The sequence below is a fragment of the Mus pahari genome, chromosome 7 (genome assembly GCF_900095145.1).
Source record: "Mus pahari chromosome 7, PAHARI_EIJ_v1.1, whole genome shotgun sequence".
In the NCBI taxonomy this organism is placed as follows: domain Eukaryota; kingdom Metazoa; phylum Chordata; class Mammalia; order Rodentia; family Muridae; genus Mus; species Mus pahari.
This window is the reverse complement of record NC_034596.1, coordinates 23,853,022-23,873,520: the sequence shown is the minus strand read 5'-3', so window position 1 is coordinate 23,873,520 and position 20,499 is coordinate 23,853,022. Positions and strand designations below refer to the sequence as shown.

The 20,499-nt window shown below is 48.0% G+C and overlaps 1 long non-coding RNA gene across 1 annotated transcript in view; it reads right to left on the bottom strand.

Annotated features, from left to right (window-relative positions):
* LOC115064413 overlaps window positions 1-1,058 on the bottom strand; it is a 92,240-nt gene extending 91,182 nt beyond the window's left edge. Inside the window, exon 1 of the long non-coding RNA XR_003844255.1 lies at window positions 925-1,058. This is a non-coding gene — a long non-coding RNA (uncharacterized LOC115064413). The remainder of the gene's footprint in view (window positions 1-924) is intronic.
* Between the last annotated feature and the right edge of the window lie 19,441 nt (window positions 1,059-20,499).

Genomic DNA, 20,499 nt, shown 5'->3' with positions numbered 1-20,499 from the left:
AGTATAGGGGAATGCCTGGGCCAGGAAGCAGGAGTGGGTGGGTTGGGGAGCAGGGGGAGGGAGAGAGGATAGGGGATTTTCGGAGGGGATACTAGGAAAGGGGATAACATTTGAAATGTAAACAAATAAAATATCTAATTAAAAATTAATTAATTAATTAATTTTTTTGAAAAAGCACTCTCCAAATGAATCTGTCCTTTCTATGCTGGTACTGGCTATACAAGCAGCTCTGAGGGGGAGAACCAAGGCCTTGAGTGTGGACTCTAAGGTGGCATCTAGAGTGACTATGATAAATCACATTTTAATGGAGTATTTAAGAAATCAAAACCAGTCCAAAAATCCAGGCTGAATAACACTTTTCACTGTGGCACGTTTGGGAGTTTTAGCTGCCTGTATGTCTGAGCTCCCTCCTCATGCAGTGCCCACAGAAGCCAGAAGAGGATTTGACGCCTTAAAACTGGACTCAGAGATGGTGTGAGTCATCTGGTACTGAGAATTGGACCAGAGTCCTCTGGAAGGGCAACCAGTGCTCTTAACCACTGAGCCACCTTTCCAATCTGCTATACAAAACTTTTAAAGATAGGAACAATATCATAGATCTGGCTTCTTTCTTACTTTAAACCTGAAAAAAAAAAAAATGCAGCCTTTCGAGTGTTTCAAGCTATGAGTTTTAAAATACTTGTTTTATGTCCCTTTTGCTGTTTTATTAATGGTAATCTCCTTGGTTTTATTTCTGAGAGTAATGAAAGAAAGACAATATCCAGGGCCCAGTACCCCAAGCTCCCTCATTCCTGTCTTGATCTCCACAGACTTGTCCCCTTCCCCTCTTGCAAAATGAAAACTTCTCGGCTGAACCCTTCAGCTGAGGAGCTGGAAGATCTCTCACATGGAATCCCTCTCAATGAAGCCCGTTTCCTCTCTTACCTCAGGCCCAGCCCAAAGTCTCGGCCACCGAGTGCCAACCTGGAAGGAGCGGATGCCTGTACATCCTGCAGGAAGCTGCGGAGCTGGGCTGGAGGCCTCGATTGTGAAGGAGGTCAGGCTTGAGGGAAGCTGGACTGTGCTGGCCTGAGTAAGCCCGGGCTGCGAGAGGAAGGTGCGTGCAGATGGCTGTGGTCGTTAATGGTATTATTGAAGATTTCTAAGGAAAGGGAGGAGGTGACTTGGGTACTCCAGGGACTTAATTAAAGGGACAGGCTGAGCAGACACTGGGCCGGTGCCAGCCGGTGCCAGCCGGTGCCAGCCGGTGCCAGCGGCAGGGCAGCCACACGCTTTGTCCCCAGCCTTTCCGGCTGAAGTCGCAGCACAGGCCTGTGCGAGTGTCAAGGTGTTTTCTCCACCATTACCCCTTTGTGGGGCAGACATTTTTAATAAGGTTTCCTCAGTCTTAGCAAAGAAGCCACAAACTTATTATCAGAGTTGAAGAAAGTTCTCCGAAGGGCCACTAATCTTCAACATGGCCTTCCACTCATTACTAAATACTGCAAAGCTCTGCAAAACTGAGCTAGCCAGTCCAGCAGGTCTCTGGCAGTCCACAAAGTAAAAAGGGAGCCAATCTGAGAGGAAGAATTTCTGTGAGGTGAGACAGGACCCCGGGCTGCCTGCCTGCCATGTCCCGTGTTATCCGAGTGGTTTGTTTTCAGAGTCCTCCACTAACCCAAGCAAGCCAGGAACCCTGGGGTATCCATTCGAAGCTCACGGGTGTCTGCTGAAGCAGAACGTAAGAGAGGCTCGGAGGGAAAGGTGTCTCCCTTTCCTGACCCTGAGACGGACCCATTATAGCCTAGTGGGTTGCAGTGAAGGACTTAGACAAAAATCACAGAGGGGTAAGGCAAACAATCACTGTTTTTATTGTATAGTAGAAAGCCAGCTCGAAGGCTACAACATACCTGCCCATCTTCCTAAAGTCCATATAGAGCCCCAGGGTCTCCCCTGAGACAAAGGTTAGAACTAATAGGGTACCCGGACCTGCCCTCCCTCTTATCTCCTCTATTCTGGGATGCTAGGGTCCCTAGTCATCGCTTTCGTCCCTCCTGTGAGAGCTATTCTATCCATAGGCTCTAGGAAGCTCCCCAAATAGGGAGCCACGGTGAATCTGATATCATCATTCACCTGCCCCAAATCAGCCACTGAACACCTATGGGAAACACCCCTAGCAGGGGCAGGGGGCACAGCTCTATACACCAGTCCCTTAGGATGTAGCCTGGTCTAAAGGTCCCATCTTCATGCCTAGCCAAGCAATTAGACCAGGAGGGTGGGACTTGTAGCCCCATCTGCATATCCTTGACCTTTCTGTGCACTTGAACCTCTCATTTGATATTCAAACCGGCAGGTAACAGTGCCACACCTTCCAAAGGCCACTGTGAGGAAGGAACACATAGCAGGGGCATCCTCCTAGTGCCCAGCAGACTCAACCTCAGTGACTATAACTGTCCCCTGATACCAGCAACCTACCCAGAGGCCTCAGTTCCTGGCCTGTGCTTGCCAGGCTGAGCTACACCCCTGCTCTGACCTTCCTGTCTCTTGGAATCCACTCCCCTGCATTACAGTGTACTTTTGTGTCATCTGACTCAGTGATAAAAACTGTTTCCTATGGTGCAGACTAAGCAGTCGCCACAGTATCGATGTACTAATCTAATCAATGAATGAAGTGAGTGGATGTATAAATACATCCCATGGCACATGCGCAACTCTTTATCACTGTGCCTCTTGGCCTTTTTTAAAGATTGATTTTATTTTTAATTATGTGGAAGTGTGTGTGTGTGTGTGTGTGTGTGTGTGTGTGTGTGTGTGTAAGAAACTGTGAGAGAGACTGTGTGTGTGAAAGAGACTGTATGAGAGTCAGTCAGAGAAAGAGAGACAGAATGAGAGAGACTGTGTGTGTTTATGTGTGTAGGAGAGAGATTTGTGTGTGTATATGTGTGTATGTGAGAGACTATGTGTGTTCGTGTGTGTGTGAGAGAGAGAGAGACTGTGTGTGAGAGAGAGACTGTGTATGAGAGAGAGACTGAGAGAGAGAGAAAGACTGTGTAAAAGAGAGAGAGACTATGTGTGAGAGAGTAAGACTATGTGTGTGAGAAAGATTGTGTGAGAGAGAGATTATGAGAGAAACTGTGTAAGAGGGAGACTGAGTGCATGTTTGTATGTGTGTGAGAGAGACTGTATGTGAGTGAGAAAAAGGAGAAAGACTATGTAAGAGAGATTGTGTAGTGAGTGACTGACTGACTGAGTGAGTGATGAGACTGTGTGTGTGTATGTGAGAGAGTGAGTGTGTGTTTATATATGTGTGAGAGAGACTGTGTTTGTGTGAGACAAAGAGACTGTGTGCTTGTGTGAGACAGTGAGTGTGTGTGGTCGGGTATGTGCATACAAGGGAGACAAATGGAGACCAGAAGAGACATTGAGTCCCCTGGAGCTGCCATTACAGACAGCTATGAGTGACTGGACACAGGTACTAGAACCAAACTCCATTCTTCTGCAAGAGAAGTATCAACTCTTGAAGGCTAAGCCATCTCTGCAGCATGCCAAGACTTACTTAAAAATGGTGACATTAGCTGCGTGGCTTGTCCTCTAGGCTCAGAGATCCTATACATCAAGAACCACCCAATGTCCACCTGTCCCAGTTCTCGCTTTCTCTACCTTCAACCAAAAGCCAACCAAAGCTGACCGCATCAGTGTTCCTACTCTTCACCCAGATGCTAGGGTGCAGTGGCCACTCAGTACACCACTTAGCTCTCAGCAGTGCGGTCCTGACTGATCTTACTAGCTTGTCCAGAAAACACGAGGGCCTGCATATGTACATTTCCAAAATGAAGCTGCAGTCAAAACTCTCCCACCAATGTCCCATGTACCCAGTATCGTCAGGTGTCTTCTTTTGCTCTGTTAGGGACAGCAGGAGGGTCAAAGCTGCCCTATGGCTGTCTGTTATCACTCACACCAGGGTTTAAAGGAGCACCAAGGGGACATGCAAAAGCTAAGTTCCTCCCTAAACTCCCATAAGCACTTGACAGTGCTGCGCTGTCCTTAATTCCTTCAAAGGAATCACCAACTTAGTGGAAAGAAGTGACTGCAACCTGCAAAGACAAGGGCCAGAGGGGTTACATCTCCCTCCAAAGCACAGAGGACCAGCAGTCTCTGTCGTGTGGCTCCTTACAGGTGGAGAGGCGAGCCACCCCGGGAGACTTCTACATTGATGTATTTTACAGTTAATACCTTCTACATAGGGCCAAGGCTCCACTTCCTGACCTGTCTCAGAAAATGCAGATCTCTATTAATGGGGGACCAGAAACTTCAGGTCATCATACATCTTCACTGGGAGTAGGAGTCTCAAGAAATGACATTAAACAGAAGTGGATGCCCACAGTCATCTATAGGATGGAACACAGGGCCCCCAATGGAGGAGCTAGAGAAAGTACCCAAGGAGCTGAAGGGGTCTGCAACCCTGTAGGTGGAACAACAATATGAACTAANCAGTACCCCCNGAGCTCNTGTCTCTAGCTGCATATGTAGCAGAAGATGGCCTAGTCGGCCATCATTGGGAAGAGAGGCCTCTTGGTCTTGCAAACTTTATATGCCCCAGTTCAGGGGAATGTCAGGGCCAAGAAGTGGGAGTGAGTGGGTAGGGGAGCAGGACGGGGGGGGGGGGAAGGTATAGGGGACTTTTGGGATAGCATATGAGATGCAAATGAAGAAAATATCTAATAAAGAAAAAGAAATGACATTAAAACTAATGCAAAAGGATGGGGCTGGGTACCACCTCAGTGGATAAAGCACTGGCTAGACAAGCTTGAAATCTGAGCTTTGATCCTAAACAACATGTCCATAATTGAAGCATGTTCCTAATGGAAGAGGTGAGGCAGAGATTGGAGAACCCTCCCTCTCACGCCCATCCCCCTACCCCCCCCACCCCTCACCCTACCCCTCACCACCCCACCACCCCACCACCCCACCACCCCATTAGAAGTTAGAAGGACCAGCAAACCTGGCTTAAGCAAGCCTGAACAAGACTGTCTCAAACAAGGTGGAAGTTGAGAATCAGTTCACAAGATTGTCATTTAACTTCTATCCATCACACACACACACACACACACACACACACACACCAAAGAGAAAAGAAGAGACAATGTGAAGGGCAATGTATGCCCCTTCTCTTGAAGAGGCTGTACTTCTCAGTGTAGTGCCTTTGGGCAACACAACAGAAAAGCCCTACTGAGCAGCTCAGGCAGCTCCAGCCATTCCAGAGAACACACCCTGCCCTCCTGAACTTGCCTCCGGAGATGGGGAGTGGAGACCCAGAATGCCAGGCTGAAGGCTTGGTCTGCTCAAGCAGCCAGATGCAAGCTTCCATCTTTATTTTCATTTCTCTGTGCTCTTTGACAGTTTTGAGCTTCTTATTCAGGCCCTAAACTCCTCAGGCCTGGCGTTCCTGAAGAGGAAAACAGTCCAATAATCTCACCAACATGGACACTACTCCACAGGTATATGTGGGTCTTTTGTGTCTTACCTACAAACTGATTCCATTTCTGCTCAGAATATTATCTTAAATTTCTATGCACTGGTCCCAGTGCTAGATGCCGGGAATTGACTGTAAAGGGAGATACAGTTGACTTACCACTCACTAAGGAGTTTAGTGCATGGAAGGAAAGCAGAAATAATTGGCAAATGAGTACCAGATACTCAACAGAAACATTACAGATGCCTTTCTAGAAATCCTCACAGGGGAGAGTCACCCAGTCACAAAGGAGAAACTGGATTGTCCTAACCCAAGGGCAGGACCACAAAGGGCTCTGGGTATGACTTGACAGGGTCGCCCCTGCTTGAGGTGCAAGCACCCACAGGCTAAAGCAAAGCAATTGTCAAGAATTTATGACCATGGCCTAGAGGGTGTGAAGAAAACAACATTCCAGGCCAGAGGGCTGGGGGCCCAGGCCCATGGTCCAGGCTTCATGCTGGGATTTCGGGCTGAATAAGGAAGCAGTTTGGTGCTAGAGTATTCCATGGAAGAGGAAAGAGGAAAAACCTTGACCAATTCACTGCTATTCTTAAATCTTCTGCTCTGTCACTCAGAAGATTAGGGCACAAAGATACATCAAAGCAGTTGTCACAGGTAGTCCAGATGAGAAGGTCAGACCCAAGGACATGACAGGAACAGTGGAAGAGAGCCCAGGCTGGGCTGTAACCCAGGGCGTCCAGGCAGTACTCCCGGGGAGTTCAGTGGAGACTCTAAGGAAATCTCGCGTTCTGGGAGGCATCAGGAGTATGCTGTAAGACCAGCCTCAGAGGAAGGCAGGCTAGATGCTTTGTCGAGTCCTACCATCTTCTTGTCTGCTGTAGGAGCCACCAAGAGACTTGGACCCTGTCTTAGTTGTTTTTCTATTTCTGTGGAGAGAAAGAGACCATGAACAAAGTAATTTATAAAAGAAAGAATTTTCTTGGGAATTACAGTTCCAGAGGGTGAGTCCGCGAACCGTCACGGCAGGGAACATGGCAGCAGGCAGGTAGGCATGGTGATGGAGCAGTAGGTGAGAGCTCACACCTTGATCCATAAGCACAAGGCAGGGGAAAATGAAACTGGGAATAGCTTGGGGTTTTGAAACCTCAAACCCTGCCCCTAGCAACATGCCCCCCTCCAATAAGGTCACACCTCCTAATCCTTCCCACACAGCTCCACTAACTAGGGACCAAGTATTCAACCACAGAAGACTTTGGGAGCCATTCTCATTCAAACCACCATGGACCAAGACAACAGTTAAGACCCTGATGTCCTGCTATGGAGAATAACTTAGTTTTGGTGTCTCTCACACCATCACCTGGAAATGTGTGGACAAAAGTGAGAGACCAAAAAGGAGTTTTGCATGCCAAGGTTTAGGAAATCTATACAATCTGGAGTAGTGAGGTTTTCTCCAAGCCCAGACACTTCCCTGCTCTACCTCCCAGGCCCTCAGGAGGAGCAGCAAGAGGAAAGTAGGAGACAGAGAGGAAGGTAGAAGAGGAAAAGGAGGAGGGAAGAAAGAAGCCAATCTTGAAACATATCTCCCAGGAGTACACATCTCTCCTAGGGACCAGAGTGTCTAAAATCCAGGAGAAGGGCAGAGACAGCCAACCGTCAGCCACATTCTCCAAGCCTGGAGCCACCCCCCAGGCAGAATGCCACTATCTCCAGCACTGTATGACCTCGACCTTGCCTTATATCACTCCATGGTTTCTCAACTGACTTTAGAAGGAACGCAAAAGGATCTTACTTAGGGCACTTTTCTGGCAACATTTTATGATTATGGACATAACAAATTAAACAGTCTAGTCTGATAAAAAAGGAATGCTACCTCTGAATTATTAGTTACCTCTGCCACTTGGGCTCTGGACTTCTACATGCCACTCCTAGTGCCATCAGGATGCCCTGGTATCTCCTAACCCCACCAGATACCAACTCTAGACCTCAGGCTGGAGGCCTCCTCTCCTGCAGGCTGGCCCAAGCTTCATCCTTGGTAGGTTTGTTCTCTTGATTTTAAGCTACAGTGACCACCTTTTTCTTCTCTGAGTTTACATTCACACACAAGGTCACCCTTGGTGACTTTGAAGTACCCAGAATACAGAGTGACAATGGAGCAGGAAGCTGTCAGAGGAATACAAAGACATGGCTTTTTTCCCATTTCTGTCCCCACAGGGCCCAGCAGCTACTGTATGGTGCCACTGGGTCACATTAGGCCAGCCCAGTGGCAGTGACTCAGAAGCCAGAGTAGGCCTGAAAAGGGCATTTCTGAGAAGCCCTTGGGTAACGCTGATGTGCTAGGCCACAAAGAACTGCTGCCCATGTGTATCCAGAAGAGTACAGAAAGCTGATTGGCCCCAGATCCTGCCCCACCTGTCACATATTTGACAGAAGCCCACTGCACTGGACCATGTATAGAAGGAACTCAAACAATGCCCTAAACGGTCGCCAACACGCATAGGTGGGCTCTGAAGAAGGGGGAAGGGAGTGAAGCAGACCCATCACAGAAGACTAGAGGAGTGGTCAGAGGAACTGGCCTATGAGACCTGGACAAAGACAAAGGGTCAACCAGATGAAGTGGGGGCATGAAGGGTGGTCAGGGAGAGGGATGGATGGGTCTTCATAGATACCCAGTGTAAGTGCCTGCCTTAGTCACTATCCTATTGCTGTAAAGAAACCATGACCAAGGCAACTATTATAAAAGGAAAGCATTTAATTGGGGCTAGCTTACAGTTTCAGAGGTTCAGACTGTTATCATCATTGCAAGGAACATGGCAGCATCCAGGCAGATGCCGGAGCAGTAGCTCAGAAAGACTGTAGGCTTGGCATGGTCTTTTGAAACCTCAAAGCCCTCCCTCCAATGAGACCACACCTCTTAATCCTTGTAATCCTTTCAAATAGAGCCACTCCCTGGTGACCATGCATTCAAATATTTGAGCCTATGGGGACCATTCTCATTCAAACCACCTCGGTTTCTTGGAAAATAGCAGCTTTAATGACACAGAGAGGAAGAATTTAGGAGAACCTTCAGCCAACCAAGTATGTCTGGACATCATAGGCATGACAGAACCAAGAGTCTTGGGTATCCACCATCAGCCATAGAAACTAACAGGCCTGGCATCTGTAGAACAAACAGTGGTGGATGGCCCCAGGGGGAAGGGGAGATATGGGTGGCCCCAGGGGGAAGGGGAGATGTGGTTGGGAAGGGCAAGGGTGACTCTTATGTCTTATTCTCAAAGCCAGGGGGGGGAAAAAAGTCTAAATTAAAAAGAAATGGTGATCATGTGGGTTTAAACTGCCCTTCTGGGCTGAGCTCAGTAGCAGATGGCTTTCCTAACATGCACAGGGATCTGGCTGAGCAGCCCAGTCCTGCTAAACAGTGCAGAGCAACCTCGATGACTAATATTCCATTGACCCTGCAAGTCATCTCTTGGGGCTCAGTTGTGTGGGCCTGACTCTGACTCTCATCCCCACTGGTCCCACATTGACTCCGTCCAGGTCCTTCTGCCTCGAAGACTTCGGGCTCCTTACATGACCGTGTTGTAACACACAGACATGCTCAGTACTCTATGTGTGCAGATTTGGGGGTACTACGTATCTTATTTTAAAAAACAGGGGTCCACGGAGCCAGCGGGAAGGTAGTGTGGTGGGGAGAGGGCTTCCCACTACGTTGTCAATGTTCGCCTCTCAGTCCCCCCAAACTCCGGGCCAGACACTCTGGGAAACCCGAAGCTGGGGAAGGACACAATGAAGCCTACCTACTTGGGTATTAAACCCTGAATCTAAAGTTAGAATCCTCAGATAGGCTCATCGCCAAATCTAGATTTCTCACCCTTAACTCCCTGCCCTTAAAGCATTAAACAGATTCCAAAGCAGTTAGAAACGAAACACAAAGGCTAAAGGTGTAACTTAGGCGTAGACAGTGTTTGCGTAACTCATATGACACCCTGGGTTATCCCTGGCATTACAAATAAATTTTTTTAAAAAAGCAAAATAACAAGAAAACCTTTCCAATCTCTCCTCCCCATTGGCTGACCTACGAAACCAGTTCTTTCTAAAATATAACAACCCAGTCCAACTAAAGGGAAAAAAAAAAAAACAGCTTTAAAAGAAGGAGTCCAGCTAACAGTTTGAGGTGGTCACATGAGCTCCACATAGCGTCCCTAGAAGACAGGTCAGCTCAGGTTGTTCTTGGAGGCAGGTTGAGCAGAAAGACCCTGAAAGAGGTTCCAACTAGCTAGCCTCCAAGAGGAGGGTATCAAGAAGGCCCGTGCCCCAGTCACCTTGGGAGTCATCACAATGACAACCCTCCCTCCCCAGCTTTGACTTCGGAGTTAGCCAAGTGCCAGTGTTTGTACAACCTTGTCAAGTTGCCATCTGTCCCCGTAGCTCATAAAAAAGAGAAGGTCAACATATCGCATCATCTTAGAGTTTAGAATAAACCCTATCACTTCTAACAACAAAAAGAAAAGCCCCGTAGCAACCCCCAGACTGGACAGAAGCAGCAAGGCCCAGTCTGGACCTCCCAGTATCTGTCTGTCCTAGAACCTGTCTCTAGAGTGGAAAGATATCTGGCTTTCTTTTTCCTCTCATTATTAACTTAGAATTATTCTTCCAAATAGTGTCAAATTTTATCCTGTACTGGATATGTGGCAAATTATCTCGGCTCCCATGGAAAGCCAGGTTGTTAAGTCATGCTGAGTCACTAGGCTTCCAGGGCCCTGGGGAGGTCACCAGCAGGTTGGGGCAGGCTAGGGCTGGCAGTGTCCTCTCTGCCTTGCATGCCAATGAAGGCAGAGCTTGGAATCAGTTCAAGGAAGGGTGCACTAGGGCCAGGGCATAGCAGGTCTCTCTCACAGAACTGGAGATGGCACAGACTGAGTGCTGCTGAGAGATGGGCCCAGTGAATGGGATGGAGGGACGCTGGGAGAAATGTACCCTACACTAACAAAAAGTGAACTCGTTAGCATCAAAATGGAAAGATGTCTTTGATTTAGAGCGTGTTGGTGTTTGTTTGCGAGAGGTCTCCTGGCCAGGCTGTCCTTGAACACAGTTATTCTACCTCCACCTCCTGAGCATTGGGATCATAGGAAAGTACCTGCAGACCTGACCCAACTGAGTTTTTTGTTTTGTTTTTTTTTTTTTTAAATGTGAACCGGGGGTGAGGAGGCCAGTGAGCTGGCTCAGCAAGTAAATGAGCTTGCTGTCCAGCTGATGATCTCAGTTCTGAACCCAGAACCCAAATAATGCAAGGAAAGAACTGGCTTCCTGCAAGTTGTCCTCTGACCTCCACAGGTACATGGTAGTGTGCAAATGCATGCGTGTACGCACACATACATACACACATGCACACATACCCACACATGCACACACAAATACACACACATACAGCACACACACATACACACACACATACATACACACATGCACACATACCCACACATGCACACACAAATACACACACATATACACACATGCACACACACAAATACACACACATACAGCACACACACACACACACACACACACTACCACCACCACCACCATCACCATTACCAAGAACAACCACCACCACCACCACCAATGACATCGAAGTGAGTAAATCTTGTTTTAAAACCTATAGGCTGAGCAAGTAGGGGCAAGATTATAATCCAGAGGCTGAGTCAGGAGAATGACATAAACCCAGCCTGGGTGACATAACAATACCTAATCTCAAATAAATGAATGAAAATTTTATAACTGCATCATTCCTTCTGGTATTAAATTATCTTCAAAAATGAAAATAACAAACAAAATGCTGGGCATGGGGCTGGTGAGATGGCTCAGCGGGTAAGAGCACCCAACTGCTCTTCCAAAGGTGCAGAGTTCAAATCCCAGCAACCACATGGTGGCTCACAACCATCCTTAACAAGACCTGTCGCCCTCTTCTTTACATATAATAAATAAATAAATCTTTAAAAAAAAAAAAATACTGGGCATGGTAGCGTACACCTTTAATCCCAGCACCCCAGAGGCAGGGGGATCTCTGTGTTCTAGGCCAACCTAATCAACAAAGCAAGTTCCAGGTCAACCAGAACTACACAGAAAATCCCTGTCCCAGAAAAACAACAACAACAACAACAACAAATGAATTAATTAATCCTTTTGATGACTAATGACATTCTTAGTGGTATGAGGTTAGTTGCCATAGTTCCTTCAAAGTTCCCACAGATGTTCTCACGTGGTCATTTCCAGCACCGCTGACCATGACTATCAAGAAGCATAAAACTTCAGGTCATGCTAAGCTGCTGCCCATGGATATTTGGGGCCAGCTGGCGACCCTGAAGTGTAGCTCCAAGGTCACAGTTCCCATCTACATAAACCAGAGGTGGCCAAGAGTTTCCTTTGAAAGTGTGAATTCCTCCCATCACTGCAGAGGTGACCAGATTCTTATAGGCTAGGCAGGTCTGGGCGGGATTGAACCGCACAGTCCACAGTTTCTTGAAGCTTGAAAGTCCTTCTGACTGCTTGTCACCCTGAGCAGAGCAGACCCAAGGAAGGGGTGGGTGTGTCCTCCAGGTGCAGCATAATCATGGCCTTAAGCATCCGAAAACAGACAGATCACCTAGGCCAGCCCTCAGCAGGTGTAAATTCCAAGAGCCCAGGAAAATAGATATGGGCCCCTCCCTCCAGTGAGACTGGGGTCATAGGCCTAAAGGGCAGGCAGGGGAAGAACCCAGAACTAGTAAGGCACCTGGGCAATTCCAGACACTATGGGCACTGTTGTTATACACCTACTAGCAACCTATTACCTGCATAAGGGGTCCAGGGAAGTCATGTAAATTCCTTACCCTCATTACAGGGGAGATTACACGCACATGCTTCAGAGGGCAGCAAGGCTTCTGGTCTCCCCAGAGCCAGTCCTGACTGCCTGGACACAGTGTTTTTTAAAAAAAAAGGGGGGGGGATTTCAGAGAAAGCAGATGTGTCACCTAGAGTGGCAGCTTAAGCTCTGTGCTTGCTATCTCACCGTGGCAAGACCTCTGAGTTTTGGAGTGCGAGCCCATCTATCCTCTCACGGCTCCAGGAAGGTAAGCGCCTATTGGTGGGACTCAAGATCTGGATCTTGCTCACACTCACACACTCAGCTTAGGAGGGGGGGAAAAAAAAAAAAGGTAAATTCTAGGATGGAGCCGTGGAGACCAAGTAGGGCAGTGGCCACCAAGGCCAGTACTGAAAAAAAAAGAAAAAGAAAAATTAAAAGAAAAAGAAAAAGAAAAAGAAAAAGAAGAAAAAGAAAAAGAAAAAGAAAAGGAGTTTGTCTACTGGGTCACTTGAAAAAGGCAGAAAGCTTCAAGAGATGCCTGTGGCTATGGTGGCACAGGGATGTGACTACACGACTACATGTCATAGAAATACACGGTTTAAGATGGTTAAAATGAAGCTGGGCGTGGTTGCACACACCTATAACTGCAGCACACAGAAATCTGAGGCAGGAGGATCACAAATTATACTTCTGTCCCTCTGTACACTAAGAATTATGTATAAAAATAAATAGTACTTGCAATAAATTATACTTAAACCCCTTTAGGACCCACTATACTCCTACCACACTGGCCATTTCCGTACACCATGGCCTCCTGGGCACACATACCTTGGACCTTCTTTGCTGGCTGTTCCCTCTTCCAGAATGCTATTCCCCAGATCACATTATGGATACCACCTTGCTTTCTTCAAACCTCCCTTCAGTTGTCACCTCCTCAATGCAGTCTCCCAGGGCCACTTTATCCAAAATTGCTTCTGACGCTTCTCATTCCCAGTCTCTGCCCTGTAGTCAGAGCTCCGTCAATCTTACAGTAAACTGTTCACTTATTCTCCAGTGTGCTTGCTTTCTCTCACCTCTTAGGAATGGAAGGCCCTGATGGTGACAGACTTTTGTCAGTTCTGTTCATCAATATTTTATAACCTATGGGATTTTTCTGGCATATGGTAGGCATTTGGTACTTAGAGGATACATAGATGGTGTGATGGTTTGTATATTCTTGGACCAGGGAGTGGCACCATCTGGAGGTGTGGCCTTGTTGGAATAGGTGTGACCTGGTTGAAATAGGTGTGTCACTGTGGGTGTGGGCTTAAGACCCTCACCCTAGTTGCCTGGAAGTCAGTCTTCCACTAGCAGCCTTTGGATGTAGATGTAGAACTCTCAGCTCCTCCTGCACCATGCCTGCCTGGATACTGCCATGCTCCCACCTTGATGATAATGGACTGAACCTCTGAACCTGTAAGCCAGCCCCAATTAAATGTTGTTTTTATATGACTTGCCTTGGTCATGGTGTCTGTTCACAGCAGTAAAACCCTAACTAAGACAGATGGGTAGATGAAAGAGTGGATGGATGGATGGATGGATGGATGGATGGATGGATGGATGGATGAGTGGGTGGGAAGGCTCAGAGAAGGAGCCAGAGAACACAGAGAGAAGGAAAGATGGACAATTGGAAGGATGAGTGGATATGTGGGTGGGTGGGTGGATGATGGATGGATGGATGGATGGATGGATGGATGGTAGGGAGGCTGAGAGAAGGAGCCAGAGAACACAGAGAGAAGGACAGATGGACAGTTGGATGGATGAGTGGATGGGTGAATGAATAAATGAATAGGTAGGTGATTGGATCGATGAGTAGTTAGGTGGGTGAATGAGTGAATGGAGGGCTGGAGAGACCATGAGAGGGAGGAACAGATGGATGGGTGAATAAATAGATGAATATGTGGGCGAATGCCTAGATGAGTGGGTGGGTGGGTGAACATCTTTGAGCTCTATTTCCCTGTGCTATCAGACATACTAGCTGCAATTTCTGTGTTCAAGGAAAGCTGTCCCCTTCCCACCCTGGGGTGAGATCTGATTGCTCCTGAGCCCGCTGGCTTCCCTCTCTGGGCCACACTTTGTTGTTTTACTCCTGATACGTTTTCAACGCATCTGTTTGCGTATTCATTAACTCATGTAAACGTTCATAAAAGGACTATGAAAACAGCTCCTGACATGTTTCCTCCTGCTTTCACTCAGGACTAATTATATGATCACCCAATAGGCCGTGGATGCCAACAGGGCAATCCTTTTATTGTGCTTCCAAGTGACAGCTCCTCTCTGGGAACACACCCACATACCACATGTTTACCGCTCCCACTCTCTCCAGCACCATTCAGCTCTCTGCATGATTCAAGGGTCCTCAGGGAAGATGGAGACATCAAAACCCCCTCCCTCGCCTCCACCACTGACCTTACTCATTCCCAGCCTGGCTGGCATGAAAACATCCTTACCTTTTAAAAGTGTTGCATTCAAAAGTGGATTCTAAGCATGGCTGTCTCCTGTCCTATGTCAGCATCTCAACTATTTATCTATACATTAACACTGGATGCTATTGAACGAGACTGTGGTTTCTCTTGTCACAGTACTGAGATCCAACAGCCTGTCACACAAATTCTTACTACATCCTCTCTCTCTCTCCCCATCCCTCCCACCTCAAAAAAAAAATGGCTCTGGAACAGGTAATGGTGTCCCAAAAACAGCAGAAGAATTGTAAGCCAAAGGTCACTGTGAAACAGACTGACCATGAGCCCCTAAAGTAGTTGTCCTTCCTTCCTGGGATACTGGAGCCAAGATCTCCCAGCCTCCATTGCAGTAGAGTGTGGCTTTAAGACTGAGTTCTGGTTCTCGGTGACAGCAATGGCTTCTAGTCACGTGAGGGGACATCTTTGATTGTCACACTGGAAGAAGGGAGAGTTCTTCTTGATCCTAGTGAGGAGAGAGAGGGCAGGGGACATCCACTTGACAGTTCAGGAGGCACAGTGAACAAGCTGCCTCAGGGTTAGCCATGTCCAAGGTTAGGCGCCTTCTTCTAAAGAACAAAGTAGAAGCTGGTCTGTCTCACTTCCCCAGTGTGGGTCAGCAAGCCCTGTTCTGTCTTCACATCTGACAGAATCAGATGCACACCCCCTAGGAACCCTCTAGAGAATATGGCAGACACATTATAAAGCAATGCTATTGTCCCAAAGTCATTGCTCCAATGTAGCTACATGTCATTTGGTAACATCCATCTGAGGGAGACTTCCTAGTATGTCCAGAGTTCTGGGCTGGCTCTGTAGAGCAGCTAGCATTGCCTTAGCTAACTCTGTTGCTGATAAATTCATTCATTCACTTGGTCTTTTGTTTGTTTTCTGGTTTGTTTGTTTGTTTGTTGTTTCAAGATAGGTTTTCTCTGTGTAACAGCCCTGGCTGTCCTGGAACTTGATTTGTAGAACAGGTTGGCCTCGAACTCACAGATCTACCAAAGGCTACTCCATCACTCCCCAGCTACTTCATTTATTTTCAACAGACTCTCCTGTATGTTCAGCCATGTCTGATCACACTGGCAGATATTACCTGGAAAGCATCAGGAGTCCCCTGTCCCAAGGGTAAGAGGAGTCTCCACTGGGGAGCATCGGGACACCACCTTATAGTAGATACAGTGAGCTAGTGTAAGCAAATGGATGGCAGTGCTCTGTGAGCAAGTCTATAAAGGACTTGTGCACTTAGCTCCCCAGAGTTCGCCGCTGAGCTTTTGGTCTTAGAGGACTCCATAGTAGAATTTCTTTCCTTGGCATTCTAAAAGCATAACTAGAGACACCTTCTTTTGCCCAGGCAAGGTCTCTCACAAGGACTTCTTGTGTGTGTCTGTGTGTGTGTGTGTGTGTGTGTGAGAGAGAGAGAGAGAGAGAGAGAGAGAGAGAGAGAGAGAGAGAGAGAGAGAGAGAGAACATGGTATACAGTACCCAGGAGGGGATGCTGAAAGAGTTGTAAGTACTCTTTAGGGCTGAGCCATCCCTCCAACTCCTATGAGAATATCTTCCTTTCTATGATCAATCACTGAGAAGGTCACTGGACTTAACAGATAACTGTAGAAGCATACTCTCCCTATAAACAATGATTCCTGATCTATCTAAAGTTTAAGCTATCAGTGGGTGCCCATGTAGCTGAGTAATATGCTCCCTCAGGCATTTGTGGGAGGTGCATGGAACAGTTAAAATAAAATCACAGAGAAGTGCTACAGTCTTCTTCCTTCTCAGATGTTACAAAGGAATGTGACATCACCAGAGGTGGATACTTTCCCGGGGCCACATCCACTAGGACCACAGTGCAGCACTAGGGGGCCAGACTACTGACACTTATACTCTGGGCTCCTCTCTCTGTAGCCAGGGTTCAGGGTGCAGCAGGCCATGTTTTCTCTAAGCCCCAGAGAGCCTGGCCTTTCCTCTGCAAGGACCGTGGTTCTCAACTTTCTAACGCTGAGACCCTTTAATACAGCTCCTCTTGCTGTCATGAATCCCAACCATAAAATTATTTTTACTGCTACTTAATCCTGTAACAGTAATTCTGCTACTGTTATGATCATAACATAAATATCTGATATGCAACCCCTGTGAAAGGGTCATTCAACTCCCCAAAGGGGTCATGACCCACAGATTGAGAACAATTACCAGGACAGAGCACTGGAGGACTCCTAAACATATTCTATTTCAAAATGTGGCCTTTTTAAGGGACCACAAAGCATCTGTGGTAAATATTTTCTTAGTTAAAGCTTGCATTTCTCTCAAAGAATTAAATAGTTATGGAACATTTCCAGAAAGTTTTAGGTCACCCAGTACAAAGGCTTGGTTCACATTCTCTGAAGTCAGGAAGGCCTGGGCTGGGCTCCTGAGACTGAAGTTCTGCCCTTCAGGCTAGACTGCCTGGTAGAGGGAGCCTGGGCACCTGCTCGAGGCCATACCCAGGCCTATGAGCAGGAGGGTTCAGTGGAGCCACAAACTGAGGGGCCTGGCACTCTCCCTTTGCAGAGAGAGCCATGGGGTCCACAGTGACTCACCTGAGTACTCACTGCAAGAGTGTCTGCATCAGGATGTAGATGTGAATGCAACCAGAGGAAAGAAATGAAGGACTAAGCAAGGGGGGATGGGCCTTCCCACAGTCCAAGCTATTCGGGAGGTTGTGGCGGGGGTCATGTAAGACCATGAAACATATTGAGACTTCAAGGGAAGGGAGGAGGAAGATAGGAGGAAAGGAAAGGGAGAGGGAGGAAGGGAGAGAGAGGAAAAAGGGAGGGGTGTGTAGAGGGAGGAGTGGGCTGCAGCCTCAGCTGGATCCCACTTCAGGTAACAGAGCCAGCTGCACTTACCAGAGAGGCGTTTACCCTCCTGCAAGAGGTGACTCAGTGTCACCCCACAGATGAGGTCTTACGGCAGCTGCCCACAGCTTCTACCTAGGGGCTCCCATACCCACCCTCTGGAAACCCAAGGCTTGTGACTCTGAGCCATCAGCAGTCGCCCTATAGGAGGCCATAGACTTGTTTTACAACTTCACACACACACACACACTCACGCAGGCAGACAGACTGACCGACCGACCGACCGACAGACAGACATGTGTGTGTGTGTGTGTGTGTGTGTGCGCTTTGAATGGAGTTATACCATATGGGGTGATGCTGCCCACACCCCAAGAGCCAAGCACTATCTAATAAAACCCCGGTGGCAGGCATGAGTACCTCTCTACATCCCTCCCCTTTTCCCTCTTCCTTTTCTTTCCCCCCTTTTCCCTCCTCCCTTCCCTTGAGGTCTCCATGTTTTCATGGCCTTACATGATCCCCTGCCATAACCTCCCAAATAGCTTGGACTGTGGGAAGGCCATACTCCCCTGCATGCGTTGTTAGCCAGAGGCTAAGTCTCCTAAAGCAATATGGGCTTTCACCATCGCCCTCAGCTTCCTCCCAGTTTGGACACAGAAGCCGACCAGGACGCCTCCTCCGGGAGGACTGGCTTTTATGCTATTGGAAGGTGCTATTCGAGCTGCCAAGGGAAGGAGCACTGGGCATTCCTACCCCACCTTAAACCCTATGAACCACACCCATGACTGGACCAGCAATATATCCCCAACGGTGAAATAATGGCCCTCTAATCATTTTTACCAACACTTTTATCACTTTTACCAACAGCTATCTAATTAGATTTAATATCCATTTAATAGGAGGGAAGTCACGTGAAAACTTAATGACGTACCCACAGCTGGAGGTGGCAGACCCTGGAGGAGTGTCTATTACAGCCATTTTCCTAAAGCAAGAGACTTTTAAAACTCATTCATGTTCAAGCTGGGCGTGGTGGCGCACGCCTTTAATCCCAGCACTTGGGAAGCAAAGGCAGGCGGATTTCTGAGTTCAAGGCCAGCCTGGTCTACAGAGTGAGTTCCAGGACAGCCAGGGCTACACAGAGAAACCCTGTCTCAAAAAAAACAAAAAAACAAACAAACAAAAAAAACCTCATCCATTTTCATTTTATGTGCATTGGTATTTTGTCTGCATGTACATCTGTGTGAGGGTATTGGATCCTGGAGTTACAGGCAGTTGAGAGCTGCCATGTGGGTGCTGGGAACTGAACCCTGGTCCTCTGGAAGAGCAGTCAGGACTCTAAGCTGCTGAGCCATCTCTCTGGCTCTATACTTTCCAGATAGTATCATTACACTCACAGGTAAGTGTAGCTCTTACCTCATTTTTAAAAAGCTTCTTTTTGCAACAGACGGAGACAGTTGTTGAAATCCACAACTGGTCCAAACGCAGAGGATAAATGACTGGGCAGTGCCTAAACTCTCTCTCCTCCATACCTACACCCAGGAGGTTCAGGGTGCCTGTTGCTAAACACTGTCCCCTAGACATGGAAAATGCACGTGTGAAGTCTCAACAATATGGTATCCTGAATGAGGCCGGCATGGTGGCACCACCACATGCCACGTGAGCGGAGGAAATTCCACGTGGTCCCACCCGTAGATGTAAAGTGTAGTCAATGGCTGCGGAGAAAGAATACATTAAGACCTCTGGGGAAGAGTTCCCAGATAGGGTAGCCAATCCCATGTGGGCCCTGAATGCTTGTGTATCCGAGCAGAGCTGCATAGACTTGACACATGTAGCAATAATAACTAAAGAAGAGACCGTGTGCTGCGGAGAGGAGCACCGAGTTTGAATGCGGAGGCAGGGATGGGAATAATTTAGATAAGGTGCTCATTTAAAAGGTTCTCAAAGAAAATTCAAATATAAAATAAAAAGTGAATGCATGGCCCAATTCACAGGCCTTTCCTCCAGGCTCTTGCCGAAGGGCACTGTTCGAATCTCAACAAGCCACGCCCACTACCACGGTGCCAAGATAGGATAACTTAGGGACTCCATCAGTCTGACCAGACCAACCCAAATTCCTGGGTCTAGCTCACAATCCCAGAAAGGTCCTGGCTTTCTCAGTCAACTGTAGTCACCTCTCTGAGGATGTGACCCAGGTCCTGACCTTTCCCACACACAGAACAAGGCAATGGAGACTCATGCCTGGGGCCAGGGGTGGGGGCAACAATGATCGGCACGTGGTGGGGGTGGGAAGAGGGTTTGCAAGACCCTCGAGGGTTTCCATTTAACTGCAGAAAAGTTTGTGAATTACCACTGGAGAGGAGAAAGGCTGGGGGTTGAGAGGGAGGACGCCTAAAAATTTAGGGAAGTAGAAGAGCATCAAACTGTTTTTTAAAAAACAAGTTTCCCCGCTTGAATTGGAGCCACCAATGTCCAGAAAGATGATGAGCCCCGTGGCTTGCAGAGTTAGCAAAAGGCAAGAGCCCTGGAGCTGCAGGCGCACCCAAGCATCTCTAGGCGCCCCACCCCGCCAGAGGCGCGGCAGGGGTGCCCCGGGCGCACGTGATGCGGGCTCCGGCCTAGGGTAAACTACAATCCTGGACTTGGCTGTCTGCAGAGCGGCCAGCGCGCAAACGAGGCTGGAGCCAACCAAGGCGGGGGCAGCGCACACAATGTGTTTCTTGTTAGGGACTCCCAAGCCGGGCCAGGTTTTGCTTTTGGTGCGGCATTATAATATTAAGAAGCAGTTTGATTCCGGACAAGCCCGCCCTTGTTGCAGGCTGCTTGCGGGTTCCCACGGACGCCAGTGGGCAGACGCGGGTGGCCTGTGCGCTGCGCGCTCTC